The following is a 15,591-nucleotide window of genomic DNA, read 5'->3' as shown; positions in this document are numbered from 1 at the left end:
TACTCCATCCATCTCCCCCAAGACAAAAATCAACAGAGGCTGGTGAGGCATAGCTTTCATAAGGAAATACTGTGGCAGCGCCATGGTGTTGCTGGGGCACGAGGAACTGATGAAAATGATTGCAGCTGTCCCAGAATCTGTTAGAGAATGTCTCTGTTGCTATCCTGTCAACTGGCAGCACTGTTTCTTCAAAGTGGTTACAGGAGAACCCGCACAGTTGGGGCTACAGGACAGCCTGGTAAAGAGGCAGTAGTGGTGGTGGTAGGCAGAGGAAGGGGCAGCCCGTGATGAAGTAACTCATATCTCCCTTATTTTTTCCGTAAGGAATCCTCACTGGATGTATGGACCTTCTAGCTTTATTCTCTCTGTATTTTAACTTCTCATATTTCCTATTTCTTTATATCTCCACATTGCTTTGTGTTTTATTTTTCTAGACCTATCCTCTAGTTCGCCGTTTTCTCTTTAGCTTTTTTACTAAGTTAAATGTTGTTTACTATTGCTTTGGCTAATTTCAATAACTCTTTTTTCATTTCTGGAAGTTCTAAATGATTCTTTTTCCAATATATCTCTTTATCATAATACCCTTTTTTTCTTGTAACAGTCCATGTATCTGTCCTACTGCACTGTCAAGTCTGAAGAGGAAAGACCCCATGAGATGTTTGGGGAAGCGGGAAGGGCAGACAAACAGCAGAGGCCACAGCACATCACAGAAGACTCAAGGGGCTGAGGCAAGGGCAAGGTTTGACAGAACTGTGTGACACATCGGTCCTCCAACTCTGATGGGCCTCCACCACTTCTGGTACCACCAGCGAGAGTTCACAGTTCTTTCCCCGCAAATGATGTTTTAGAAATTTCCTGAGCTCGCTGCTACCTCCAATCCACTCAAGCATCTTGAATTTGGAGCTGAGGTTATAGTAGGCCCCTCCTACCTCTCGAACACATCCAGTGCTGCCTTTTGGGAGGTAACTTCAGTGGACTCCAGTGTAGGCTGGAGGGTAGACTCATGATGAAGCCCATAATGTCAGTGAGAGCAATGACACTGCCATCCCTGTGCTTGTCCCACCAGTTTCATAGCCTTTGGTTTGAAGTGCTGCCATGATGACATTCACATCATAGTTTCCATTTCCCAGCATGCTCTTTTTGTGAGGTGTCATCAGGGGGTTTGGAGACAAACTCTGGAAAATCTCTTGAAGTGCTTCCCGGGTGAAGGCATTGCTGTCCTGGAAGACGTTATTGAGGGCATGGAGGGCACATAGCTCCCTGCACTGTTTCTCATGGTAGATTTGTTGGGGTGCCACTCGGGGCAGCTCCAACAATTCTGATTTGGCCTTGTTTCCTTTCCATGGCACGCAACTCATGTTTTTCATTTTAGGTTCTAGAGAGGGCTAAAAAACACCCCACTCTTTCCTCCTGAGGAATAATGTAAGCTTGTCAGTCCTTCCAAAATTCCTGAGGTCCACCTTATTCTCTGGCGTCCATAATATATGCTTTGTCTCTGGGAGAAAAGGTTGGAATCAAAAGGGGGAAACATCCACCTCTTCTCTCTTCTCAATGGCTTCATTTACCAGTATTTCACCACCACTAAGTGCAGAATTTCAGGCCTCAATGCAGGGGTACTGAACGGAATCGGTCACATTGCTCCTTTTTTTCCTTTTCTTTTGAACCATGACACCACCAGTTTAGGAAAGAAGGCCTAGGATGGTGGTGGATAAAACACACAATTGGAGCAGCTAGCTAGGATCTGCCAGGGTGGGATCGCGCGTGGTGCCAGGGCTTGGGGTAGGGCAGCTCTCTATCCCCTTGGGTGTGGTAAGACCCTTCAGGGCATGATTCCCTCACTGGCACCCACTCTCTGCTCTCTCACCACCAGGAGCTGAGGGTTGCCACTTGGGCCACTCCTATTATATATATTTTTTTCTCATAGCTTTGATTTTTTTTCTTTTATGACTTTATTATTTTACATATACTTTAAGCTTTCTTTCTGATTGCTCTTCTATTATCTCAAGTTATTCAGTTTTAATTTTTCTGTTGCTTGGGACTGCTAATTCTCACTCATGGCAAATTGCTTCCTATTATGTTTTATAACTTTGGATTATTAAGTCACATTTCGTGGCACCTTTTTTTGTTTTGTTTTGTCACCTCCTGTGATGCCTGGGTGATGTGAAATAGTTTTGCCTTGCGTCTGTTAGGAGCTCCGGAGTGTCACCATCCTAGGACCAATGTCTTCTGTTAATTTCTCAGTTTGAGGATTTCAAGTCTGTGCAGGTTCTGACTACGGGCCCACACAAGAGAAAAACACAAGTATATTCAAGTTGTGGGGAGGAGGGAGGAAGGAAAGAGTAAATCGGGGAGGGAGAAGGATTTGTAACCTCTCACTTAATGTGCTTAATGTTAGAGTATACAGCACACCCCATGGATGAAAGGGTCAACTACAACTTGAATTTTACATGAGAAAGGGCAAACCATTAACCTAATCATTTGTACCTTCATATTAATTTGAAATAAAAAATGTGAATTTAAATCTACCTAAGGTACAGGAGAACAGAGCTCAGGCAGAGAGAGCTTCCTCCTTAAGCTCACCTATTTTTTCTTGGAGACTCTTTCACTGTAGGTACAATTCTTGAAAGTTCCTGGAATTTTATGAATCTCAGTTCCTTTCTTACTCTTCAGGGAGACTGTGGTCTTACCTTCCTGCTTTTCTACATAGATACTCAAATTCAATCCTCTAAATTACTAGGACTAACAATTACCACTGTCTCCATTTGCCTGCATTTTAGATACATGGTAAATAAACATTTTTTAGATGATGAGTGTATTATTGTTGATACAGGACAGTGTAGATATGAAGAAGATATTTTGGGAAAGACATTTGGGTCTCTCAATCATATGCATATGTCAAATGTTAGTGTCTCATTTATAATCATAGGATTATTATTGCAATGCATTTCTCTCAGGAGGGAGGTGTGTTGGGACAGTACCTTTAATTGTATACACAGAGTTTGAGCACTACACGAGCATGCTAAATATAATATACATCATAAGTTCATAAAGTAATTGGTTTATTTTCTTGAAAAAATCAGATATTCTAAAACTCTTATGTAAGGGATAAAATTTTTTGAGTGATGAGAAAGTTACTTGGCTGAATTTTCCCAAAGTAATTCAAATACAATTTTAAAAAACAACAAAAAGCAAAGTTTGTGTGCGTCTGTGTCTGTGTGTGTAGATCTAAGCAATGTACCTCAATTTTGTATAAATACCTTAGAGTTTTGTATGCTAACTGATAGACATAGTTATAGAATTTCAATAAGGTAGATGAAATTTTTGTTTGGTATTATTTTATTTTTAAATTTAATTTAATACAACTACTAAAACAATTCACATACTATAACATTTTATTCTCATTATATATTATAAATATATATTTTAAAATTATATTTCTCTAGTCCAACTTTATATTTTATTTATTTATTTTAACCAATAAGATTTATTTTTAGGGTGGTTTTCAGTTCACAGCAAAATTGAGCAAAAGGTGCAGAGACTTCCCGTGTAATACCCTTTTTTCACATGTGTATAACCTCCCCACTATTGGCAACCCCCCACTAGAGTAGTACATTTATTAAAATTGATGAATCTACACTAATAAATCGTAATTACCCAAAGTCCATAGCTTACAGCAGGGTTCACGCCTGATGTTGTACATTCTATGGGTTTGGACAAATGTGGAATGACAAGCACCTATCATTGCAGTATCACACGTAATAGTGTCACTGCCCTAAAAATCCTCTGTGCTCTGCCTGTTCATCTCTCCCTCTCCTCTAACCCCTGGCAACTACTTATGTTTTTATTCTCTTCATAGTTTTGCCTTTTCCAGCATGTCATTTGAAATCATACAGTATATAGTCTTTCAGATGGTCTTTTTTTTTTTTAGTTTAAAATATACCAAAGAAATTATGCACAGGAGTACTTCTGTATTTTTAAATTAAATTAATTTATTTTTAATTCACAAATAATTGTCTTTATGGGGTACAATGTGATGTTTTGATCTATGTGTACATTGTAGAAAGATTAAATGAACCTAATTAATATATCCATCACCTCTCCAACTTATCTTTTTCTTTTTTTGGTGGGGAGAATGTTAAAGATCTATTTCTTAGCTATTTTGAAATATACATTATTTTTAACTGTGATGACTATACAGTGCAATAGATCACTAAAACTTATTCCTCCAATTTGATTGAACCTTTTTACCTTTTGATCAATATCTTTCTTTTAGTTTTCTGTTTATAAATGTTAATTTCAAGTCACCTACAGCCAGAACATGGGGCAAGATTAAACATTCTATTACAGTTATACCAAGTTTAGGATATCACATCGAAAAAAATGGTTTATATCCAGTTAAAATGGCATTATTTGTAATTTTATGTACTTTATTGTTTTTTCTACTTGTAAATTTGACTTCATTGCAAACAATACTGATGGAAACATGTATGTCTGTAGCCTAATTATTTCTAAGGTATTTATGCCTTTAAGAAAGCAACCGTATAAAAATTATGTAGCTTGAGCCTAAGGTAACCTATGGATCAACCAAGGCCTGGATTGCTGCCAATACATAGATTTTTATGAAATTTTTATCTTCCATTATGTTTATCTCTTAAGTGACTATGCAATAGGCCAGTAAGCAGGCTATAGATAGCTATAGTTGTGATTCTGAATCATATCAATAAAGCTGTCCTCAATTGGTTGGGATTACCAAACACATTTACAGTAAGATTATCTCTATGTAAGTTATGGGGAATTAGATATCTGTGTTTCATTAGTGAAAATCTTTTAGAAAGCAGAAATAATATGTAAAATGGCCTCTATTTTGGTGGGGAGTGGGAAGGAGATAGTATTGTATCCTCAGTGGCTGGGAAGCACTTTGATGGGTCAGTGGTATGATGATTTCAAGGCTTTGTGTTTGCAATGTCAATAAAATGGCTCTGGTTTTAGCACTGGTTATTTTTTCTTGGGCTTTGCTTATATTATGATTTCTGAGATAAGTGAGAGGAGATCTCTAAATTACGACACCAATCCCAATGGCAGCTGTTTACTTTGGTCCTAAATGAAAAATAATTTTGCGGGGTTGTGGTTCCATTGAGTATTTTTAGCAAATCAACATAAGCTTTACTTTGCCTTCCAAACTAGGCCACCACATATTCTAGCATTTTAAAAAATCAGAAAAAAGTGGCTGCCTTAGTAATGGCTGGTGTTTTCTCCTCTGTGAGTCAAAGATTTTACATTGGTTATTAGTTGGCTGTTCGTTGGGTAAGAGAACATTGTGACCAATTAGTCATTCTTTATTGGGATCCTGGGTCCGTTTCTTCTTCTTTTACTAAATTTGGACACTGATGCTCATGAGTGAACAATAATGCCTCTGAAGTACTTAAGTCTCACATTTCAGAGTAGGGGCCTATGATTATTGAGCATTTTCAACCACTGATGCCTATGAACAGAATTTATTCAACCCAATTTAGATTGTTGACCTAATATTTCATACATGTTAGTATTTGTAACTTTTGTAGATTATCGCTCATCTCATATTGTCTGTAATCTTCCAAAGAATATTTGAAATTCTTAATAATTAGCTAGACCAATTAGAAAATACATGAGGGTAAAAGAAAAAGAAAAATTTTAGGTAAAGGATAGAGTAAGTCACTGTGATCCTTGTTTGCAATAGGTTGACTTCAGCGTAATGCAATTCTTGTAAAATCTCACCCAAAGTAGACTGCCCTCCCTCCATTAAAATACTTATATCCATACCTTGAAACAAATGTCAAACTTAAATTTGATATATTTTTTAAAAATCTAAATGATGATTTATTTTCTTTTGAAACTTAAAACCTTTTAACTTAGACCAGGGAAATTTTATTTTTATTATAGTTATCTCAGAACAGCTTCAGGTAGGTAGGAAACAAATTTGAACTGCAGTGAAGAAACAAAAGTCATCCAAGCAGCCAATTGGCATTGGCTTTTCAACCTTGACCATAGAGCCTCTTCCATGTTTGGAGTTATATTTTACTAATGTAAGTTAAAATAGCAATGGTTATAGTTAACACAGATTTAAGTTCCTATTTAGTATACATGTAACTGAATGCACATTTACCTACATAATAGCTACTGGTCACAGTTTTTATAATAGCCTTTCAGCCAGAAAATAGGGCTGTGACTATCAGCGAGGAAATTGCATGTTGTTGCCAAGTCTGCGTAGGTTTTCTCTGGCTATTTCACTTTCCTCTCATAACCAAATATGTGCACATTAGATTATTTGGCATGTTTAAGTGGTCTTAGGGTAAGTGAGTGTGAGTGTGTGCGTGGGTGGGTGAGTACACACTGCAATGGGGTAGTGTGCTGCCCAAGGCTAGTTTTGCCTGGCTCCCTGAGCTGCCTGGATTGGCTTGGGCCACCCATGACCCTGAATTAAAAATAATTAAATAATCATCCTCTTTAAAAAGAAATTTCAGAATATTACAGTAGTACAAATGTTTTGATTACATAAATTGCTTTTGTAAAGTTTGAGTCAAAGTTATGAGTGCCCCCATCACCTGTATAGTGTGCATTGTACTTGGTAGGTGTTCATTTGCCCGCCCTCCTGCCCCCTTCCACCTGCTTGCTTTCCCTTGACTTTTACTACCAAATGTGCACATGGTGTTGATCAATTAGTTCCAATTTAATAGTGGGCACGTGTGCGTTTGTTTTCCCATTCCTGTGAAACTTCACTTAGAAGAATGGTCTCCAGTTGCATCCAAGAGGTATTAGTTCACCAATTTTTATTAATCCTTGTTAAATTTAGATATAGTTAAAATGCATTTCAGTGCTTAATATTAGAAGCATTTTGGTCTTTACTTAGAAGTTTGGTGATATTTCTGTGACCAGAAATATGCCATAGGAACTTAACCCTGTGTATATCAATTAGCCTATGGTAAGATTGATTTTATCAGATGGACACAGTTTTGCTTAAAGTCACAGTTTCCAAGAACCTATGGAGGATGTTAAGTGAGGACTTACTTTCTACAACTTTAGATATTAGGCCGGTGTCAAGACCGTCCCCTCACTTTCAAGCCCAGCTCTGGGTAAGCCTGCTGACTGGTTGTTGTTATCTCAGAAAGTAGCACCACCTCACCTTTCCTCAGTCGGCTGCTTTAGAATCCCTGCAATTGACAGGTTTGTTAGCAGAGAGGAAGGCTTTTTTAACTGAAAACTTTGCAATCAAAATTGTTGCACAAAAACAGCATTTTAAGAATGCAATAGTCTTTCAAACTGAGGACTACAGCCTGTAACCTTTTCCAGCTGGACTAAATTAAATATGTAACATCCCCTTGAGCAATTTCTGAGAACAGCATTAGGCTTTACCTTGACTACTGCATCATTGAAACACGTGAAAACATTCCACATTCCTTTGATCTGACCCTTGGCAGTAAATAGTCACCTCGTTGCAACTTATATTGAAGTCTATTTCTCAAAAATAATTTACTCCCATCTGGTCTGCCTTTAGGCATTTTCCTATGTGCTCAAAAACATTGACATGTGTCCCTGACTTTATAGAAGATCTATATTCGCCTCCTTTGAGTCTGCTAATGCTGATTTCTTATTCTTTTATCTGCATAATATCTTAATGCTAATGATGTGAAAACTTGAGTTCCATGGATTTAAAGAGGGGAATATAAACTGATTGTCCTTTAATGATTTAACTTTTAAACATCCCTGTTTTGTCTGTTTCCTAAATGAGCAGAGAATTAAAATGGCATTGTTTTCAATAGTCCTGGTGTAGTGGAAAACTAATTGCTGATATTTCTTTCTTTCTAGAAAGCATCTTTATTATGTAGAGATAGCAGAAAATTCCATGTTTCATAAGTATTTCTAAACATTTACTCCTCAAAATGAACAAAGCAGTCATGTAAAAACTAGACTATTGGATCAATTAAATGCTTTGAATGTGGTTCATCTGGATTTCAGCCTAGCTTTTGACAAAGTCTGATGATGTTTGTGTTGTAGGATGGTGAAATATAGCCAATCACTACAGACAGCAAAATGCATTGTACCTCTTGGCCAGTCAACCATTTCCTATTCCATGTCTAAGTTTTTCTTCAGTTTGATTTTCAAAAAGTCTCTTGTTTCCTCCCCCGAACTCTTTGTTCTTTTTGCTAGACTTTTATTGTCCTATTTCAAACAATTTCTTATTTAAATTATTACAGATTAAAAACAAAAATGAGTCTTACAAATAAAAATACAAGGAAGTATTATTGAACTGTAGGATAGTGCAGGAGAAAGTGTCTAGAATGAACCACAGAGAAAATAAAATGGAATATGACGATAAAAAATGTAAGAAGCATATGGTATATGGTGAAAAGTTCTAACATAGATATAACTGGACTCAGAAAAGAAACATTAATTTCTTAATTTCTTTGTTACGCCATTCATATTTATATTTTAATTTTTAGTATTTTTATTTTAATTTGGTATCAGATGTGAGATGAGGAATTGATTGGCTTGTTTTAAAAAGGTCGTTAGTAAGTTTTCCTAACACGTTTTACTATGTAATATATTCTTGATTTGATATGCCATCTTTGTCATATGTTAATTATTATATATTTTGGTATTTCATAGCTTTCTTTACTATTTCAATGACACACATGTGTAATCTAGAAATAGTCAAATTTTTAATTAATGTGGTTTTCTCTTTTAATAAAAGAACAAATACATCTTTGTTATTCTTCCCTGTCAAGAGATTCTTGGCTTTTAGTGTATACAGAGGGTGGCAAAAAAATGTATACACATTTTGAGAAAGGAAAAAACTGTATTAAAATGATAATAATCAATAGGCCAATTACAAAAATGAATATAAGTCATGTTGAGCACCTCTTGTAATTGTAAAAATAAAATGTGACTTAAGTATTACGAATTTAATAGTTTTTTCCTTTCTTAAAATGTGTATACATTTTTTGGGACCCTTTTTATTTATTCTCTAAGATGATCTTTAAAGTCATTTTGTTGGAATTTTTTTATTTAACATTTTATTTATTTATTATGAAATCATAGCTGTGTACATTAATGCAATCATGGGGCACCATATGGAATTTTTTTATTCTTACAGACTGATTTGAGAAAAATTCTAGTTTTAAAACTATGAATACTTCTATAAAAGAACGTGGTATAATTTTCTATTTATCCAGTATTCATTTATGTATCTAAATAAAGCATTATAATCAGTTTCATATACATCTACATATTTTTACATATCTTTTAAATATTGTATATATTTTCTTATTATATATAATTCCTGTATAATTCAATGCTATTTCTACAATATTTTTTAACTAGTTATTTCTGGTATATGGGAAATATATTAGTTTTTAATAACTTATAACTTGCCACCCTATTGAATCTCTTATTAGTTTTAATTGTTTTTAGATGACTCTCTTATATCTAAAAAGATATATCATTTGCAACTAATTGGAGTGCTGTCTCTTTGCCATATTTGAATCTCTTAATGCTTTCATTTATCATATGGCATCCTCTAGAATTTCTAAGACAATATTGAATAAAAATGAAAATTGTTAACTCTGTATTCTTCATAAATTCCCTCCTTCGCTATTTGAAAGATTTATTAAGTACTTTATATTGCATCCTGTAAGATTAATGCAATACCAGTAAAAATTTTAACAATATTTTTTATATTGACAAAATAGCTTTAAAGGTTATTTCAAAGAATAAATGGCACAAAGCCATGGGGAAAACTCACTGAATAAAATGCACAAAATCTTTGCATTCATGCATGCATTAGCTTAAAAGAAACTTGAAATTCAGAAGAGGGAGACCATCAACAGATATGTGAACAAATAAATACAGTTTTATGTAATAATGAGTAATAAGGTTATGAAGAAAATAAAATTGAGAAATGCAATGGACCAGGGGTGCTGCTTTCAAATTGGAAGGGACCTTTCAGAAGAGATGACTTTTGAGATGAAATTTATAAGAGGAAAAGCATTATGAAATGCTTTGAAAATCTTGCAAATCTGGTGGAAGGGCATTGCTAGAAGAAGACCAGTAAACGCAAGTACCCTGAGATAGGATGAATGTCATGTTCAAGGGACAAGAAGAAGATGAGTGTGGCCAGAGTATGGTTGGTGGGTGTGAAAAAGGTAGACTTTGAAGTCAAAAAGGTAGAGTACAAATGCTCTTCTAACTACAACGGGGAGCTGCTGGACAATTGAAGCAAGGGAAAGATATAGTGTATTATGAATACTTTGGCTGCTGGGTGGACTGGCAATCGAGGATTGCGACTGCAAACGAGGAGACTAATCTGAAGTTTTTGAAATTATTCAGGTGAAAGGAATTGGTGGCTTGGGCCAAGTAGTAATCAGTGCTAATGTGGAAAATGGTCAGACTCACCATACATTTGGGCATTAATACCAATGGAACTTATTGATCTGTGGCTAATTACAGTTAGTAATTGGTAAGCTAGGGTAAAAACATGGAAGGCATTTAGATCTCTGGCCTGAGTAAAACCAATTGGACAGTGGCACTGCTTACTGAGAAGAGAGAGACTTAGGGAGTACCAGATTTTAAGAGCAAAACCCAATAATAGTTCTGTGTTACAAATGTTAACTAGCAGAATGGAAAGGTTGAGAAGATTATGAGTCATCAACATACAGATCTTGAAGCCTTGGGACTGGATGAGGTCACCTAGGGAGTGTGTGTAAAGAGTAGAAAGATGTATTCAAAGACAACCAACCTTTAAAATTTGGGAAGATGAAAAGAAGCCAGCAAAAGAGAGTGAGGAGGAGAAGCTAGTGAGACAGGAGGAAAATTCAGAGTATTTGACATGGTGCTAGGCGTCAGGCTACAGCGGTGAGCCAACACCAACTTGGCTCCTACGCTCATAAATGCTTACCATCTAGTTTTGTCTAAATGTGTTTTGAATGATGACAGTAATGCCTGTCATATTTCACCATTAAACATGATGATGTGGGTGGCTGTTGTTTTGATGTTTCTAATGTGAAGCAGGTATGTCCCCCTATTTCTAATTTATGAGGAAATTTTATTATTTTAAAATCATAAATTGTTTTTGAATTTTATCAGATGCCCTGTCAACTTTTATCAGGCTGATCATACATTAATAGACGTCCAAAAGTTAAAGCAATTTTGCATTTCAAAAATAAACCATTTTTGGTCATGGCGAATTACTTTAAATCCTCTGATGGATTGACTTTAGTTTTAGTTTATGTAAGATTTTTGCTTCTGTGTTTGTATGTCATTTGGCCTCAGTTTATTCTATTCTTTGCAGGATTTGGCATCATAGTTTTGTTAGCATCATGAAATAAATTTGGTGACTCATTTATTTATGTTTTAGATTAGGCTAAATCATTCTGAGTTTTTTCTTTCATATTTGATAGATAATCCTCACATGCTCTCATAAAACATGTGGGTCTCAAAATTTCCTTCCATGAATACTGTTTCATTTAAATCTTTTACCTTTGCCTTGTCATTTTTGTCAACTTACATTTTCCTTGAAATATTATCCAATTCATTAAGATTTTTAAATTTATTAAAAGTATTCACATAGTATTTAAAATCTCCATTTTTATAGTTTTATCTCATTTCTGACTTCTCATATTGCATACAACTTTCTCTTTTCTTTCCTCTTTCATATTTCCCAGAGCTTGGCGATTTTATTGGTCCTCTGATGATATTAGCTTTGGGTTTTATTTATCGACTCTAGCCCTTGTTGTTTTATATTACTTTCTACTTTTATTTAAAAAAATTCCTTTCTCTTAGTTTATTTTGCTATGATTTTTACCCCAAATTCTTGAGTTGACTACTTAGTTCATTTCTTTTGCACATTTTTATACAGAAATAGAAGACTTTAAGGCTATAAAGAGTCATTTGAGCAAGGTTTGCTTATAATCCATATATTTTATATATAAGCTTACTAGTGTCACTAATTCGTTAACAGTTTTCCCATGCAATTTGTGTTTTGTTTTAATTGCAGTTACTCCAGATTGAGGTTTTACACTTCCAAGCACTTGAATCCCTTACTTATTCTTTGTTATTAATGTCCAGTTCTATAGAACTTCTATAGAAGATTTATTGAGGTCATATTTAATCATTATTTATGGTAAATATTTCATATATTTTGAAGGAAAAAAGGAATGACTATTTCTATTTGTAGAGTATGTAGTTTTTAAGCTAATACTTTAAGCAAATCTCATTATTATAGTATTTAGAGTCACTATTATTTTTACCTTTTAAAAATCTTATTCAATCTGTTAATTTCTTAAGGAGGTATATTGAATTCTTCCATCATGACTGTGTTTTATTTTTAAAATTTTCCTTGAATTTATATCATTTTTGCTATAAGTGTGAAATATTCCACTCCACTTCCATTGCTTGACTATAAATGAAAGTTGTGGTTCTGCATTTCACTTTTAAAAACAATGATAAACTGGAAAATGGCTAAAAAAGAGGGATGAGAATGGTCAAAGGACTCAAAGCCATGCCACTTGGTGACTAGTAAAAGGAACTTGGGACATTTGGTTTGGATGTTGAATGGGCATAGGTATTTTCCATATAGCTATCTTGAAGAGGGATTAAGGTTATTCTGAATAACTTCAAAGAGCAGAACTGGAAAATGTTTGGAGAAATAATAAGTAGCCAATTTTGGCTCAGTATAAGGACAATATTCAATTAAAATAGGTCCAAAATAGAATTGAAAGCATCTGGAGGTGGTGAAATTCCCATCACTCAGCTGGCCCAAGCGTCAGTTCAAAGGTAATATTAGATGACAGTTATCACTCTTAAAAGAAAGGAGACTTGTTCTTTTTAATTTTCTCATTCATATTTCCTTGTATATAAATGATCAGATATTTTTAAAACCCTCCCATTAGCTAGAGTTGCTGGCCAAACCTCTGTTGTCCCATGTCTACAACCTTCTGGGACAATAAACAAGGGCAAACATATATAGAACTTCTCCATTCACTTGGCATGATTGGCAGAATCTGAAAATGATGGTCACACTGAATGCAGAATCAAAAACCGACAGCACTCTTCAAGCATTTGTCATTTCTTTCTGTTAGGAACATTCCAACTCTCAATTACCCTGATTTGATTATTATACATTGTATTCCTGTTTCAAAACATCACATGCACCCCATAAATATATACATAAGTATTGTATAACCATAAGAATGGAGTAACTAAAAAGAAATATTGACCACACTAAATGAGAGTTTGAAGACCATCTTGAGTCATAGATCTCAAAGCTATAAAATTATTTTCATTATAAAGTTCATATCCTGTTTATTTTCAAATATACCTTTTCTTTATATAATATTTTTTCCTTGTAGTGTCTAATATGTATTTTTATAATTTAATTTTTCTTAACTTTTTGGGGGGTATGGTGGAGAGGGTGTTTTTTTTTGCATTTTTTGGCCAGGGCTGGATTTGAACTTGTCATCTCCAGCATGTGGGGCTGGTGCCCTACTCCTTTGAGTCACAGGTGCCGCCCTGGAGGGTTTTTTTTTTTTAAACTTGGGATATAGCCCTCATCAAGGATTCTGGCTTTATAAAAAATGTTTTAAAACCAAATTTTTGCCTTACACCCACCCAAGCACTCATTTATTATCTTTTCTATGGATTAAAACCAAAGTTGTATATCAAGACTATGTAAGGAAATATTACCAATCAGTAATAAAGGCCCAATAGCACAATGTAAAAACTAGCCAAATATTTGAACAGACTTCTAACGAAAAGAGATATACAAATGGCCTGTGAAAAGACATTCAATATTATTACTCATCAGGGAAATGCAAATTAAAATCAAACCCACTAGAATGGCTAAAATTCAAAGGGCTGACTGTATGCATCAAATGTTAACAAGGATATGGAACAACTGGAAGTCTTACCCATTGCTGGTAATATGAAATGATGCAACTACTTTAGAAAACAGTCCAGTAGTTTCTTTTTTTTTTATTCTGAAATTCTTTTTTTTTTTTTATTAAATCATAGCTGTGTACATCAATATGATCATGGGACACCATACACTTGTTTGATAGAATATTTGACACATTTTCAACTCATTAGGTAAATGGCACATTGACCATTCACCTGAGCAATCCCAACCTTTGGTATTTTTTCCAAGAAAAATGAAAGCATTTATCTTTACAAAGAGCTTTATGAATATTCATGGCATTGTTATGCATAATAGATAAAAAACTTGAAACAACCCAAATATCCATCAACAGGTGAATGGATAACAAAGTATTGTATATTCTTTTGATGGGATATTAATCAACAATTAAAAAATGGACTGATGATGCATTCTTTTTTTTTTTTTTTTTGAGACAGAGTCTCAAGCTATTGCCCTGGGTAGAGTGCTGTGGCGTCCTAACTTACAGCAACCTCCAACTCTTGGGCTCAAGTAATCCTCTTGCCTCAGTTTTTCTATTTTTAGTAGAGACGGGGGTTTTGCTTTTGCTTAGGCTGGTCTCAAACTTGTGAGCTCACGCCTCAGCCTCCCAGCGCTAGGATATGATCTAGCTACCATGAGCTAGATCATATGAGCTACCATGCCCAGCCTGCTGATGCATTCTTGATTAATGAATCTAAAATACATGCTAAGCAAAAGAAGCCAGACATGCTATATCACTCCATTTATATAATTCAAGAAAAGGTAAAGGCAGGTAATAGTGAAATAAAGCAGATCGGTGATTGGGCTGGGGATGGGAAGAGAAATTGATGGGTTAAGAGCCATGAGTACTTTTTGTGGAGTTGGAAATGTTCATCTAGAATGTGATGGTGGCAAGATGGTGTGTATGTTTATCAAAATGTATTGGAAGACACACAAAAATAGATGCATTTTATTACATATAAATATATCTCAATAAACTTGATTAGAAACATAAGACCAAAAATAATAAAACACTATCTACTTTTATTTTCAATATTAACCCCCTGGGGTGACTGCCATATTAGCTAGTGAGAATATTGCTTTGAGAATCTGTGAGATTTCCAGTTTGCTTATAATACTTTGACTTTCAAATCCATGTTTCTGGCATATAAAATTACTTTTTTCTTGTAAACCGACTGTGTAATTTTAAATGTTTCATTTTTGTTGAACATTGCTAGGTGTTATTGCAAGAGCAATTTCACATTAGCCATATTGCTAGTTCTAGAAATTGCAGAGTTCTGTGCTTTTTGTCTTTGTTTGTTTTGCTAAATGGTGAATTTATCTTGGGAATTAACTTCTACCCCTGAAAATATCCTAGCTGATGAATATTTGATGTTTGAGGAATACAAAGAGGACACTAATATTTATTTTGTGGTTATTATATGTTGGGCACTGTTCTAGATGCTTTCACATCTGTTGGCTAATTCAATTCGCATATCAACATTTAGACTGAATGTTTTTATCCACATTTTATATTTGAGGAAACTGACATTAATAGACTAACTTGCTTTAGTTCCTGCTGGCAACAAATTCCAATCTGGAATGCAAACCAAACTTTCTGATTCCAAATCAAGTTAGTTTTGTTTGAGGTTGCAAAAGTATCTTAT

At 34.7% G+C, this 15,591-nt stretch overlaps 1 pseudogene; it reads right to left on the bottom strand.

The window, feature by feature from the left end:
* Positions 1-704: 704 nt before the first annotated feature.
* LOC128576712 (josephin-1-like) lies at positions 705-1,358 on the bottom strand (annotated as a pseudogene).
* Between the last annotated feature and the right edge of the window lie 14,233 nt (positions 1,359-15,591).

This window comes from Nycticebus coucang, chromosome X, assembly GCF_027406575.1.
Source record: "Nycticebus coucang isolate mNycCou1 chromosome X, mNycCou1.pri, whole genome shotgun sequence".
NCBI classification, from domain to species: domain Eukaryota; kingdom Metazoa; phylum Chordata; class Mammalia; order Primates; family Lorisidae; genus Nycticebus; species Nycticebus coucang.
The sequence above is the reverse complement of the archived record's forward strand: the minus strand, read 5'-3'. Positions and strand labels throughout refer to the sequence as shown.